General features: G+C 49.1%; 1 pseudogene; it reads left to right on the top strand.

Annotated features, from left to right (window-relative positions):
- Positions 1-4009: 4009 nt before the first annotated feature.
- On the top strand, positions 4010-5621 carry LOC104989463 (annotated as a pseudogene).
- Positions 5622-16003: the final 10382 nt, after the last annotated feature.

Genomic DNA, 16003 nt, shown 5'->3' on the forward strand with positions numbered 1-16003 from the left:
GCCAGGAGTGTTGTTCTACCTGAGGTCCTCACTCCAGTCCTCGGACCTTCCTTTGTTCTATTTTCGTGGGTTTTTCCCGTCCTCGTCTTTTAGACACCACCATTCTGGACTCTGTTTCCTATTCTAACTACCTAACATTCCCCCCTTAAGAGATGGGAGGCCCAATTATTTGGGAATAGGGGCGTTGAGGTCTTTCTGGCTACTTCCTGCTGAACTGGGACGGCAAGGGGTATTGGGCCTCCCCCTCGGCTAGTCACAAGTCTCAGAGTCCTTATAGCGGTGTCCATCTAAGGGTGAGTGATATTTTCCGTGGTCGGCTGTAGTTTTATATCTTTGTTGAGCTGGCACTGCATGTTGTAGCTTGTTGACCTGGGCAGAGACAAAACGGGTTAGACAACTGATAATACATGGAGCAATCATAAGCAGCATCAATATGGTATAACAGGGACTGCTGCTGCTGCTGCTGCTAAGTCGCTTCAGATGTGTCTGACTCTATGCAACTGCATAGACGGCAGCCCACCAGGCTCCCCTGTCCCTGGGATTCTCCAGGCAAGAACACTGGAGTGGGTTGCCATCCCCTTCTCCAATGCATGAAAGTGAAAAGTGAAAGTGAAGTCGCTCAGTTGTGCGACTCTTAGCGACCCCATGGACTGCAGCCCACCAGGCTCCTCCATCCGTGGGATTCTCCAGGCAAGAGTACTGGAGTGGGCTGCCATTGCCTTCTCTGATAACAAGGACTAGTAGGGGCATTCAGTTCAGTTCAGTTCAGTCGCTCAGTTGTGTCCGACTCTTTGCGACCCCATGAATCGCATTAGCCAACTCCAAATTCCCATCGCCAGGATGGCTCAAGTCCCTCCCTGTTCAGGGATCAGAGTATCTATCTCCTGTCTGTTTTGGAGTACAATCCCTGCCAAGCTGTGTTGGCTCTATAGAGCTATCCTGAGAAATCTTATCCCCAGAAACCAGATTTTGGGGGTGTTCACTAGAATGGCACTCATCTGTAGTCCTGAATAGGTATCTGAGCTCTCCCAGGGCTCACAGGTGTATTGAGTGTCCTCTTCTGTTTTCTTCCATGGCTTTACTAGTGAGCAGTGAATCCAGGAGTCATATCCTGGTACCTTGACTGCTGTGGGGGTAGAAAGTATTACAGGGTAGGGGCCCTTCCATGTGGGCTGGAATTGAGCCTTTGGGGACCCATCTTTCCAGACTTTAATTAGGACTTGAGTCCCTGGAGCATATAGTGGTGACCCCTTAGAATCTTTTGGGTCCTGGTTCATACCCCACAAGCGTATATCCTGTTGGAATTGCCCAATGGCCATGGTATAAGACTGGAGGGTCTGAACCTCTGAATCTAGGAAGAGGTCATTGACATAAACAAAAGCTCTCCCATATAGCATCTCATAAGGACTAAGACCAACCTGTTCCTTAGGGGCAATACAGGTGCGGAGGTCTCCTCGTTATCGCTGATTTTAAGAATTGGTTGGCTCTTTCTACTTTTCCTGAAGACCTCCTGAGGCCTCCAGGCACAATGGAGATAATAAGGAATGCCCAATGCTTTAGAGACTCCTTGGGTGACCTTAGAAGTAAATGATGTCCCATTGTCACTTTGTAATGACCTGGGAAGACCAAATCTTGGAATGATTTCATGGAGCAGTTTTTTTTACCACCTCCTCAGCCTTCTCAGTCCAGGTGGAAAAGCCTTCAATCCATCCTGTGAATGTATCTATCATGACTAATAGGTATTTATACCCTTGAGAAACTGGCATCTGGGTGAAGTCCATCTGCCAGTCCTCTCCTGGGTAGGCCCCATGTCGTTGGACGGGCTAGGCCAGCTGGGGTCTTCGAGCTCCTTGGGGGTTGTTTAATTGGCAAGTGGGACAAGAGGAGACAACTTTCCTTATAGTTGTTTGGAGGCCTGTTCCTCTGAAGAATCTTTCTAGTAATCTTTGGAGGGCCTTTTCCCCTAAATGAGTGGTGGCATGTAAGGAGTTAACCAACTTCTATTGGAGGTTCCCAGGCAGAAAAGGGAGTCCCTCCTTTTGGAACCACCCCATATGATCTTCTTGAAAGCCCCCACTCTTAGCTTTAAGAGTCTCACCTTCAATATATGAAGGAGTTTCTGGCAAATTAGTCTGTGGAACTAGGATGGCAAGCCCTATTAGGTCATTGTTCTGTAATGTTGCTCTCTTAGCTGCCTGATCAGCTGCTTGGTTCCCTCGTGCCATTTCTGTGCTCCCTTTTCGGCATCCTTTACAGTGGGAGACTGAAACCTCAGTGGGCATATGGACTGCCTCCAAGAATCTAGGAATTTGATCACCATATTTGATTGGGGACCCTCAGGTGGTCAAGTGGCCCCTTTCTTTCCACATGGCGGCATGTGCACGTAGCACCAGAAAGGCAGACTTGGAGTCAGTGTAAATGGCTACTCTTTTTCCTTTTCCCAGCTCTAAAGCTTGAGTCAGGGCTATGAGCTCAGGTGATTGGGCTGAAGTACCTGGTGGCAGAGGCTTAGCCTCTATGATCTCAAAATTGGAGACTACTGCATACCTGGGCTCTTCTTTTTCTATCCAAGACAAAGCTGCTTCCATCAGTGTACCAGATTTCCTCAGGATTGGTCAGAGGATCTTCCGATAATCCCTCTTGGGGTTTTGTTCAGTGGTCCAAGGTTTCTAGACAAGAGTGAAAGGGGAGAGAGCCCTCAGAGGGTTGGCAGGAGGGTGGCTGGGTTAAGAACCTCACACGGGGATATAGTGAGGCCCGGATTTTCCATCAGCATTACTTGATATCTGAGGATTCTTTGATCAGATGGCCTCTCCCATTTAGGAGTTGTTTTACTTGGTGGCTGGTAAAAATAGTTAGTTTGCCCCCAAAGGAGAGTTTTAAAGCATCTTCTATCATGACTGCAATAGCTGCAAGATTTAGAAGGCGGGGGGTTGGGGGGTGGGGGATGGGGAGGCAGCCTTGGGCAGTTGGATCGAGCCTCTTGGATAAGTAAGCTACAGGCTGGGGCTCAGATCCCAACCTTTGAGTTAACACTCCCAAGGCTATTCCCTCTCTTTCATGGACAAAGTTGGAATGCTTTTTCTGGGTCTGGCAACCTCAAGGCAGGTGCCCGAGTTAAGGCCTGTTTTATTGTAGCCTCTGCCTTCTTTTGAGGAGTTCACCACATCAGTGGGATTGAATCAACCCATCTGTTTAAGCTTTCATATAAGGGTTGGGCAATTAGACCATAGTTGGGTATCCAGATTCTACAATACCCAGTTAGCCCCAGGAAAGCTCGCAATTGTTTTCGAGTCATGGGAGAGGACAACTGGAGGATTCCTTGTACCTGATCAGAGGACAGCCTCCTGGACCCGTGTGTAATCTGAACTCCCAGGTAAGTGACCTTTGTCTCAACCATCTGTTCCTTAGCGTGGGAGACTTTATATCCCCTTTCTGCCAAAAAGTTTAGAACCTGAATTGCATGTTGTTGGGCATTTTTCTCATCTGGAGAGCAGATTAGTAGGTCATCTACGTAATATTTTCCCATTAGGTCCCAGGTCCAAATCTAGGAGATCCTGGCTGAGGGCCTGTCCAAACAAGTTGGGGTTATCTCCAAACCCCTGAGGTAATACTGTCCAAGTCATCTGTTGGTGTTTTTCTCCTGGGGCCTCCCACTCAAAGGCAAAAAGATATTGGGATAATATCAATAACCTCACATATACAGATGACACCACCCTTATGGCAGAAAGTGAAGAGGAACTAAAAAGCCACTTGTTGAAAGTGAAAGAGGGTCGGCGCTACCGTTTGCCCAGCCAGTCGGCTCCTTTTTGAGAGTGGTTGCTCGGTTTCCTGGGCTTGGAGCGGGGGCTGGGTTTGTGGCTGGAGGGCTCAGGTTGGTGCGAGGCAGACGCTGCGGTCAGTCGCGGTTCCTGGGCGATGGCGATTTCCACAGGCGCCCGGTCTGCGCCTGGCCGCTCCGCGCCCCACGGCGCCTGGGTCCGTGGCCCGGCCTTCTTGGGGGACGGTCATGGCGTCTCAGCTGAATTCATCTGCGGGGGTAGGGATGAAGCGGGGAGGAGCGTCCAGGTGGTGGTGAGATGCAGACCATTTAATTTGACAGAGCGGAAAGCTAATGCCCCTTCGGTAGTAGAATGTTAGTGTTCGGAAGGAAGTTAGTGTTCAAACTGGAGGACTGGTGGACAAAAGCTCAAGGAAAACACACACTTTTGATATGATTTTTGGAGCAAATACTAAACAAATTGACGTTTACAGAAGTGTTGTTTGTCCAGTTCTGGATGAAGTTATTATGGGCTATAATTGCACTATTTTTGCATATGGCCAAACTGGCACAGGCAAAACCTTTACAATGGAAGGTGAAAGCTCCCTAAAGAAGAGTATACTTGGGAGGAGGATCCTTTGGCTGGTATAATTCCACGTACTCTTCATCACATCTTTGAGAAACTTACTGATAATGGTACTGAATTTTCAGTTGTTGGGCATTCCAACACTATTGGAAATCTATAATGAAGAGCTCTTTGATCTCCTTAATCCGTCTTCTGATGTTTCTGAGAGGCTGCAGATGTTTGATGATACCCATAACAAGAGGGGAGTGATAATCAAAGGTTTAGAAGAAATTACAGTACACAACAAGGATGAAGTCTATCAAATTTTGGAGAAGGGGGCAGCAAAAAGACAGCCGAGCAACTTTGATGAACGCCTGCTCTAGTCGATCCCACTCAGTTTTCTCTGTTACAATACCTATGAAAGAAACCACAGTTGATGGAGAGGAGCTTGTTAAAATTGGAAAGTTGAACTTGGTTGATCTTGCAGGCAGTGAGAAGAACATTGGCCGTTCTGGAGCAGTCGACAAGAGAGCTCGGGAAGCTGGAAATATCAGTCAGTCCCTGTTGACTCTGGGAAGGGTTATTACTGCTCTTGTAGAAAGAACACCTCATGTTCCTTATCGAGAATCTAACCTGACTAGAATCCTCCAGGACTCTCTTGGGGGACGTACAAGAACATCTTATCATTGCAAAAGTTTCTCCTGCATCTCTCAATCTGGAGGAAACTCTGAGTACATTGGAAACTCTGAGTACATTGCTCTCATAGAGCAAAGAACATACTCAATAAGCCTCAATTAACCAGAAACTCATACTCAATTAACCAGAAACTCACCAAGAAAGCTCTGATTAAGGAATATACAGAAGAGTTAGAGTGTCTGAAACGGGATCTTGCTGCAACTCGTGAAAAAAATGGAGTGTACATTTCTGAAGAAAATTTTAGAACGCAGGGAACTATGAAACAGGAAGGTCTGGTTCCTTCAGAAAATTGCAGACAAAATCCCTCTCCTCGGACAGCACAGGAAGAAGCCCTGCAGCAAAGCCCAGGGCTCGGAACCCTGCAAGCTCGCCCTGCGTGCATCTCACCACCACCTGGATGTTCTTCCCCTTTTGGTCTTTCTTCTTCGCGGATGGGTTCTGCTGGGACGCGGTGACTATCCCCTGGGAGGGCCGGGTCGCGGACTCGGGCACCAAGGGGCGTGGAGCGGCTCGACAGCTGACGCGGACCTGGGTGCTCTCCTCACCTGGCGGGTGCTGGCGTGCCTGCGGAGGTCGCTGTCGCCCAGGAACCGTGACTGACCGTAGCGTCTTCCCCGCACTGGCCAGAGCCTTCCAGTCGCAGACCTGGTCTCCGTCTGGGCCCGGGGGGCCAGGCAACCACAGGGCGCCTCACTTTTGGAAGGGAGCCGACTGGCCGGGCCAATGGCAGCGCTGGCGGGCAAAGCACCATGGGACGCAGTGTCGTCACCAGACCCTGCCCCAGGGCGTGGCCCGCGGAAAAGCAAATATCTGGTCTTTCGGTGCCAGCCTGGAACTCGTAGTCTAGTGGGAGACTGTCCCTGAGTAGTGAACGAACGTCTCTAGGCCAGAGTTTCCTCATCTGCAGAATGGGACTGACAGCAACTGTCTCAAACTGTTGTGTGAAAATTACTGAGCTGGTGAGGGTAAATAGTTTAGGCTAGAACGACCATGTAAGCGCTCTGGAAACCTAGCCGTGATTGTATATGATATTAGAGAATTGTAAGATAGTGCTGTGGAAGCACAGAAAAGAGAAGTCCAAAGCAAGTCCCTTTCTCGGAGGAAGCATCCAGAATCGTCTTGAAGAATAATTAGGAAATGTTAAGGCTACCACGGGTACTAAATCATGATGAAAAAGACACAATGTTACTTTGGGACTATGAATTTATCCTTTGAGTGATGAGAACTCATCCTCGCCAAATGATTCCAAGCAAGAAAGCAAGGTCAGATTTGTGTTTTCCGACCACGGTCCTGCAGTAGCTGTTGCAGGCTCAATCTACATGGCACAGTATCCCACAGTCCTCTCAAGGAGGTTGCGCAAACGCCTGTGGCCGTCAGCCTACAACTCCCTGCAGGCAACACTACCCGGCTCCTCTGGTGCTCAGTGACCGCCGGCTTCCGTAGGCGTACTCTGGGCGTTTTGGCAATGTTTATGGTTACTCGACCAGATTAGATGTGGGTCGCAGACCCAGGAAATAAAGAATCATGGGACTGTGCTAAAAAAAAAAAGAAAAGAAAGAAAGAAAGTGAAAGAGGAGAGTGAAAAAGTTGGCTTAAAGCTCAACATTCAGAAAATTAAAATCATGGCATCTGGTCCCATCACTTCATGGGAAATAGATGGGGAAACAGTGTCAGACTTTATTTTTCTCGGCTCCAAAATCACTGTAGATGGAGATTGCAGCCATGAAATTAAAAGACGCTTACTCCTTGGAAGGAAAGTTATGACCAACCTAGATAGCATATTGAAAAGCAGAGGCATTACTTTGCCAACAAAGGTCTGTCTAGTCAAGGCTATGTGGTCATGTATGGATGTGAGAGTTGGACTGTGAAGAAAGCTGAGCGCCGAAGAATTGATGCTTTTGTACTGTGGTGTTGGAGAAGACTCTTGAGAGTCCCTTGGACTGCAAGGAGATCCAACCAGTCCATCCTAAAGGAGACCTGTCCTGGGTGTTCATTGGAAGGACTGATGCTGAAGCTGAAACTCCAATACTTTGGCCACCTCATGTGAAGAGTTGACTCATTGGAAAAGATCCTAATGCTGGGAGGGGTTGGGGGCAGGAGGAAAAGGGGATGACAGAGGATGAGATGGCTGGATGGCATCATTGACTCGATGCACATGACTTTGGGTGAACTCTGGGAGTTGGTGATGGACAGGGAGGCCTGGCATGCTGCGATCCATGAGGTCGCAAAGAGTCAGATATGACTGAGCAATTGAACTGAACTGAACTAATGCAAAAAAATGCATCTTTGAGATCCAAGACTGTAAACCACTTGGCACTGGGTGGGATTTCTCCCAAAATTACATAGGGATTGGGTACTGTGGGATGGAGGGAGACTACAGCTTCATTTATGATCCAGAGATCTTGAACCATTCGCCAGGTTCCATCCTTTTTCTTTACTGAGAGGATTGGGGTGTTACATGGCGAACTGGTGGGGACCAATAGCCCACAAGCAAGGAATTTATTTATTAAAGGCTGTAGTCCCTCCTGAGCCTCTCTTTTGAGAGGATACTGTTTCCGGTTAGGAAACCGAGTGGGATCTCGGAGAACAACGATGACCAGTTCAGCTTGGTGGGCTCGTCCAGGAATCCCCTGGTCCCACACATGGGGGTTAATTTTGTCTTCCCGTAGTTTTTGGTCCCTCTCTATTGGAGAAGGTGTAATGGGTTCTTCAGTAGTAATCAGAAGCTGTAGGGCTCTAGGGGCTGAAAAGCTTCCCATCACAAGTCTTTTCCCCAGTTTAGTGAGTGTATCTCTTCCCAATAAGGGAGTAGGACACTCAGGGACCATCAGAAACCGGTGGGAAAATATTTGTCCATCCCAGCAACAAAGAAGTGCTTGAGTGAATCTTTTAGCAGTTGTTTTTCCTGTAGCACCCAAAATGGTACAGGCTTGGGAGGAGAAGGCTCCAGATTAGGAGGTCAGGACAGAGTAGGTAGCCCCCGTGTCAACAAAGAAATTCTCAGACCTACCTGCCACATCCAGTTGCACCCTTGGCTCCAGCCCCGTGATGGTTATCTGTGACAGGCGGGCTGGCTGGAGCGGGTCGCTTCAGTCCTGTTGAACCATTGTGAAGGAAGGCTTGGCACTTGACCTTGAGGCTCTTGGGTCCCCAGGGTAGAGTGCCGCCCAATGTCCCAGTTGATGGCATTTTTGGCAAGCCATTTTAGGAGACTTGTTACGGTTTGGACACTCTTTGGCCCAATGTTCTGCCTGTCTACAGATTAGGCATTTGCCTCGTGCCTTGTCCTTCAAGGACTCGCGGTTTGCCATAGGGCTTCCCTGGAGGGCGGCCAGCATCTGGGCATGCCTTGTCTTTTTCCTTCTCTCCCTCTCCTGGGCCTGGGCCTCCTTCTCCTGTTCTCTGTTATAAATGGTGGCGGCCTGGACCATCTCATCTCAAGAGACAGCAGGGTCCTGCTGGTGTAACTGTTGTAACTTAATTCTGATAGCTGATGCACACTGGGACACCAATTTGTCCTTTAAAATCACCTGTCCCTCGTAAGAGTCTAAATCCAGATTGGTAAACTTTTGGAGGGCCTCTTTTAGCCTTTCCAGAAAGGCAATGGGGTTCTCATTGGGCTCCTGAGTTATTGCTGAGACCCAGGCACAGCTAATTACTTTTTGTTGGGCTGCTTTCAGTCTTGCCTTCACATAGATTAGAATATGATCTTTTTCCCAGATGTGCTCAGGGTCATTATAATTCCAATTAGGGTCCGAGGAGGGGACTGCAGTTTCCCCTACTGGGTATTTATCGATTGACGTGTGAAGTCCTGTTGCACACCTTCGGGCTTCCTTTAAGACCCTAGTATGTTCAGGGTCACATAAAGTTTGACTAAATATGACCATGATGTCCTTCCACGTCAAGTCAAAGGCCAAGGTAATATGTTGGAATGTATCTATATATTTGCCTAGGTCATCTGTATAGCTTCCCAGGTCTTGTTTGATCTGTCTTAGTTCTAAGAGGGAGAAGGGCTTATGGACCCAGGTTGGTCCAAATTCTCCTCCAGTTTCAACTAAGGGACATACTCCAGCTGGCTTTTGTGGAGGGGGTGCTCCTGGATATGGGGGCACGTTTGGATACAAGGAAGGAGCACCAGGCAACTCGGGAGCTGTGGGAGGTGAGCCTTCACGAGGGGGTTCCTTTTCTTGGTTGCCTGTGCCTAACACCATTTGCCTAGTGGGCTCACTTTTAGGGTGTTCAACAATCTCATACTTAAGACAGAGTTCTTTCATATCTCTTAGTTGGAAGAAAATATAAGGGATTTCTGTCCATTTCCCTTGTCTTTTGCAGAATAATTCTAGTTGCAGGATAGTATTGTAATTTAAACTCCCATCCTCAGGCCAGTGTTCCTCGTCCCCCAGTGGATACTGTGGCCACGCAGTGGCACAAAAGAATTTTAAGCGACTTCTCCTTAGAGGATCGGACAGCTTCCAGTTATCAAGGATGCATCTCAAGGGCATCTGCCGGGAAGTGGATTGGTTATTTTCCATCTAAAAGACAGTCACGACAGGGAGAAAAAGAAAAAAACTAATAGGCCTCCTTCAGTTTCCATGGGTGGACTTCCTTAGGGGTGAGTCTTTTTGAAGCTTATTGTCACGCGGTTCTTTGTCTTGTCGCAACAAAGATTTGGAGCGACGGACATTAAAGCCCTCGGCGCGTCACAGCTCTTGGGTCTTGGACAAACCGTGCTACAGCTCTTAGGCAAATCAGTGTTACAGCTCTATTTTATTTAGAAGATAGCAGGAAAGTGAGAGAGAGAGAGAGAAAGAAAAGAGCGCACGCATGCGGGAGAGAGAGTCCGTGAGAAAGCGCTTTTGGCTCCTCCTTTTATATGTTTTTTCCTCCACCTGGGCCTGCCCTATGCAAATTGGGCTTAGCCAGGAGTGCTGTTTGTTCTGTTTGTTCTGCCTGAAGTCTTCACTCTGGTCCTCGGACCTTCCTTGTCTTTTAGCCACCGCCATTTTGGACTCCTTTTCCCTATTCTACCTACCTAACACTTATCCTACCCAGTACTGTTGCAACCTGAAAGCCAGGTGTCCCCCCGTCGGAGTGCAGATCTCCAGGCAGGCTAAGGCGTGACAGCCTCCTGAAGATCGAATCTCTGGGCAGGTCGAGGCAAGTCGGCCTCCCAAGAGTTGGGTCCCTGGTCAGGTCGAGGCGTGACGACCTCCTGGGACCCCTGGACTGGCGGATCCCAAAGCAGGTTGAGGTGTGACAACCTTTCGAAGACCGACCCCTAGGCATGTCAAGGCAGGTCGACCTCCTGGGACCCCCGGACTGGAGTTGGGTGTCCCCAAGGTCTCCAGTGTGACCAGTGCTGGGTAGGATTAAGGGGTTGTAATCTTAACTCATTGCTGGTTTGTCCACCGTAGATGGGAATAGATATCATGATGTAAAGCAATCCAAGCCTGTGCCCTGAGACTGGGAAACAGTGTAACAGTCATAAGCCTTGTTCTCTTACTCTAAGGGAGTGTAAGTCACTGATTTCTTCCCCTAGTCCTTCTTAAGACCAGGTTAGGGTGTCTCCCCTGGTAAGCATTTCATTGTCATAGACCCACTTTAGGTAATAACAGAAGTAGTGACAAAGGAGTGGGTTATCTGGCCCTGTTAGGGACATTAAGGTATTTTAATAATAGGCTGGGTGGAGCAATGTTGCCTACAAGGGGGTAGGGTCCTGATTATAGGAGTTAGTAATTGGCTTAAGAGCAAACTTGTTAAGAGGCAACAGACCAGATGTTCCATAAAAGTGGAGTGGAGATTTGATCCAAGGGTTTGTTTGTAACTTTAGGAGAAGGGTGGTAAGGGTTTGGGCCCAAACGGACTGCGGGGCTAACTCCCAAAGTGGCAAACATTATCCCTGGAAGCCCAGTTGCCTTTGAAGGGATGCCAGCTGATGGATTTCTAGCAGGCATTGTGTGCCTGGCGCCCGCCCTAGCGGGTCCACTGAGAGATGCTGGTGCTGCATATGTTGTAGGAAACATGGAAGATGAAGGGCTGAATATCTAGAGGGGTTGGATATTATAGAGCATTTCCCTCCCAAGGGCCATCTATTTTCTGGTTGTCCCTCCAGAAGATTGTAGAGGCAACATTATGGGTCTGGACGGGGCTCAGGAAAAGAGCATGAAACAGGAGGGAAGGGGGCAGAGCACAACCTTTGAAAGAATGACATAGCACAAGCGCATAATGTAAACTGATGAAAATCAGTTGGGTCCAAGACAAGTCAAATTCAAGTAAACCTTAATCCCCAATCTATAAACCAAAAGACACACCCAGAGGTGGCAGGACAGCTCTAAGGCACTGTCAGGAGACAGAGGAGTGGGTGGTTCCCCAATGGCTGCGCTGATCCTCCCACTCATTAGCATATGAATTTACCCGGCGCAAAACCTAGCCAGGCCCCATTCCATGGCTTGCACCCTGTAGAGTGTGCTTCTCTCTGAATCCTAAGCAATCTACCTCTTACCTATTGCTTTTGGCCGGGCTCAAGTCTCGGGAGAGAGCTGAAGGACAGGACGAAAAAGCAGTGGGAAAAACGTGGCAAGGAATCCCCTTCATAGCCTGCTGGAAAATCTAAATATCTGGTGCTCACAATTTCATTGGCCTGATCCTTGGCACAAAGAAGAGTAAGGACAGAAGAACCCCCACCGGCTTGGGTAACAGCTACTGGGGCTCAGCAGATAGTGCCTTTGGGACATACCAGAGAGCAGCCTCTCCAGAGTCCCTCAGTTGCGCCCACTGCCGCCCACCTGTTCTCCAATTGGGGGGGTGGGGGTGGGGGCTGGTTCGAGGAAACAAGAAACGAGAGATTGTAAAGGAATTAAGATTTTGTTAGGCATATGTCCCTCCAGCTATAGGAGCGAGGACCTCCTACCTTAATCAGAGGTCTTCTGGAATCTGAGACTGAGCCGTGTGAGCTTTCTGCTGAGTTCGTTTTTCGGTGTTCCGGTTTCCAGCACGATAGGCCTCTTGTCACTTCCCTTGCACTGGGTTTTCTTTGCGTTCTGCTTCTACCGCCGGAGCTTTCGCTGAGTTGGCTCCTGCTGTGCTTGGCCTCTTTGCGGCCCTGCTGAGGTTGCTTCAGCCAGGTTAAATCCGAGTCACGGCACCATAGATGTCAGGCGAGTGTATGCTCCTGGGTTCTATCTCGTCACAACAAAGATGTGGAGTGACGGACATTAAAGCCCTCGGCGTGTCACAGCTCTCGGGTCTTGGACAGACTGTGTTATAGCTCTCAGGTCTCCAACGGACCGTGTTGTAGTTCTTAGACAAATCCATGTTACAGCTCCGTGTTACAACTCTATTTTATTTAGAAAATAGCAGGAAAATCCATCCTCGAGGCGTGAGGGCATGTCGACCCAAAGACGCAAAGAGAAGAGTGCCCGTGTGTGTGGGAGGGAGAAAGGGAGGGAGGGAGGAAGAGAGAGAGCCCTTTGGCTCCTCTTTTTATATGTTTTTTTTCCTCCCCCTGGGCCTGCCCTATGTAAATTGGGCTGGCCAGGAGTGTTGTTTGTTCTACCTGAGGTCCTCACTCTGGTCCTTGGACCTTCCTTTGTTCTATTCTTTTGCGGTTTTTTCCCTTCCTTGTCTTTTAGCCACCGCCACTCTGGAACTCCTGTTTCCTATTCTAACTGCCTAATACACAAGATAATAGTTACAGACATTCCTATTCCAGGAAGGAAGTAAATGGAACAGACATAGAAAGGAGTTCCTTGTCCTGATGAGTTTCAGAATTTGGCCCGGCAGAATCCCTTTCCCTGGTGGCTCAGATGGTAAATGTGGGAGACCTGGGTTGGGAAGGTTGATCCCTGGCTGGGAAGATCTTCTGGAGGATGGATTGGCAACCCACTCCAGTATTCCTGCATGGAGAATCCCATGGACAGAGGAGCCTGGAGGGCTACAGTCCATGGGGTCACCAAGATTCAGAAACGACTGAGCGACTAAACACACAGCACAATAAAATACACCACCATTAGAAATGATGATCACAGACAATTTAATTACAGGGGAGGAGGAGCACTTTCATGATGTAATCAAATCCCACACCTGCAGAGGTTCTCCCACAGGAATGAGTTCTGAGCCCATGTTAGGCTCCCAACCTGAGGGTCTGGCATTGGGGGGAGGAGCCCCAAGAACATTTGGCTTTGATGGCCAGCTGGGTTTGAGTGCAGGAGCTCCACGGGACTGAGAGAGACAGACTCCATTCTTGAGGGCACACACAAGGTTTCATGAGCAGTGAGGCCCAGGCCAGAGGAGTGACTCCATTAGAGCATGAACCAGACCTACCTGCAGGTTTTGGAGGGTCTCCTGGAGGTGGGGGTCGGCTGTGGCCCACTGCAGGGGCAGGAACACCAGTGGTGGAGGCCCTGTGGTAAATTCCTCAGCTGAGCTCTCCTAGAGGTCACCGCTTTGGCACTGAGACCTGTCCCCCCCCACCCACCCCCACCAAGCAGCCTGAAGGCTCCATTTCTGGGATGCCTCTGGCCTTCTTGGATTGGAAGAATCAGTATTGTCAAAATGACTATACTGCCCAAGGCAATCAAATTCAGTTCAATCTCTGTCAAATTACCAATGGCATTTTTTACAGAACTATAGCATTTTTTTTTAATTTGTATGAAAACACAAAAGACTCCAAATAGCCAAAGCAATACCAAGAGAGAAAAACAGAGCTGGAGGAATCAGTCTCCCTGACATCAGGCTATATTGCGAAACTATAGTCATCAAAAGAGTGTAGTATTGGCACAAAAATAGAAATACAGATCAATGGAACAAGATAGAAAGCCCAGAAATAAACCCATACACAGTGTGCATATTTGTGTGTGTGTGTGTGTGTGTGTGCTCAGTCATGTCTGACCCCCTGGACTGTAGCCTGCCAGGGTCCTCTGTCCATGGCATTCTCCAGACAAGAATACTGGAGTAGGTTGCCATTTCCTTCTCCAGGAGATCTTCCCAACCCAGGGACCGAACCCACGTCTCTTGTGTCTCCTGCACTGGCAAGCAGATTCTTTACCATTGCTTGTGGGAAACAATAACACTAGCGCATGGGTATTGTGAGGCTTAGATGCAAAATTTCAGTTCGAGGCCCAGCTCGGTGTGGCTAAGCTGGTGGTTCAGGCCTGGATCTCTCACGAGGTTGTGGTCAGACTGTTGGTTGGGGCTGCAGACCCTTGAAGGCCTGATCAGGTCTGGAGGGTGCATTTCTAAGATGGCGCCCTCCTAGGCTGTTGGTTAGAGGCCCCAGTTCCTCTGTACATGGGCCTCTCCTAGAGCCGCCTGAGTCTTCATCCCACCACGGGCTTCCCTGGAGGCTCAGGTGGTAAGGCTGCCTGCAATGCAGGAGACTCTGGTTTGATCCTTGGGTCTGAAACATCCCCTGGAAAAGGGAATGGCTACCCACTCCAGTATTCTTGCCTCAAGAATTCCATGGACAGTGGAGCCTGGGGGGGCTACACCCCACAGTGTCACAGAGTGTTGGACATGACTGAGTAACACTTTCACCCCACCTCAGCTGGCTTCCTCCAGAGTGAGCTGTCCAAGGGACAGAGCAAGGTGGAAACCACAGTGACTTCATAGCTTAGAAGTCACCTGCTGACATTTCTGCAGTGTCCTGTCATCTTCACATCACAGCAGTACTTAACATGAGAGGGATCACACAAGGGTGCAGGTACAAGGAGGTGAGGGTCATCGGGTCATGTTGGGGGCTGGGAACTACGTGACCCCTCTGAGCCACCGAACCAGTCCTGGAGCACCCGTTGCTTCGCTTCTTGTTATTCAACATGAGAAGTCCTGTTATTATTGTGCTATTTAGAGGCCGAAGCATCCTGATAGCCTTTCTCCCAAATTCCTTTTTTGCTTAAAACCAGCCAGTGTCGGATTCTGTGACTCACAACCTAAGCCCTTGGCAGATACAAGAGAGGAAACCTAGATCACCAGCCTTGTTTAGGGAAGAGGGAGAGGTGGGTTCCTAGGCTGCAGGCCCCCCTGTGGCCATCACTCCAAACCTCACAAATCTGACCTGGTCATCTAGGGTCTAAGAACAAGCACTGCAAGGGGAAAGAAAACTTGGCTTTTACATGCCTAAGTAGTCACAGTTAGGTGAGAATACAAAAGAAAGGGGCTTCCTTGGCAGTCCTGCAGTTAAGGGGCTTCCCAGGTGGCTCAGTGGTAAAGAACCCACCTGCAATGCAGGAGATGTAGATTTGATCTCTGGGTTGGAAAGATCCCCTGGAGAAGGGAATGGCAACCCACTCCAGTATTCTTGCCTGGAGAATACCTCGGACAGAGGAGCTTGGTGGGCTGCATTCCATGGAGTCGCAAAAGAGATGGGCACAACTGAGCAAGTAAACAATGACACCCAGTGGTTAAGACTCCGAGCTTCCACTGCAGGGGCCACAGGTTAGTTCCCTGGTAGGGAATTAAGATCCCATGTGCCACGTGGCACAGCCAAAAAAGAAAAGAAAATTGCTTGCTGTAATGATACAACTTTGGTGCTGCCTGCTTCTCCAGCTAGGTCTGTGACTAAGTGTCTGTGGAGGGGTGGAATCCTTCCCCTCCTTCTCTCCTGTCTGAGATTCCTTGCTCAACTTTGGAATGGAGCTGATTCCAGCAGAGACTTCCAGCTTCTGTCCTTTGGATGGCCAGAAACCAAGAGGATCTCAGAATTTGCCACCAAGAGCCAGGAGAACAGTAAATTTACACAAGTCTGGTCTCCTGGGCTTCCCTGATGGCTCAGATGGTAAAGAATCTGCCTGCAATGCAGGAGACCAGGTTTGATCCTGGGTCAGGATGATCCCCAGGAGAAGGGAATGGCAGCTCACTCCAATATTCTTGCCTGGAGAATGCCGTGGATGGAGGAGCCTGGCAGTCTATAGTCTACAGGGTCGAAAAGAGTTGGACACGACTGAAAGACTAACGCGAGGTTCTCCTCCTAAAGGTGGGCCAGAAAT

This window comes from Bison bison, unplaced genomic scaffold, assembly GCF_000754665.1.
Source record: "Bison bison bison isolate TAMUID 2011002044 unplaced genomic scaffold, Bison_UMD1.0 scf7180017864155, whole genome shotgun sequence".
NCBI classification, from domain to species: domain Eukaryota; kingdom Metazoa; phylum Chordata; class Mammalia; order Artiodactyla; family Bovidae; genus Bison; species Bison bison.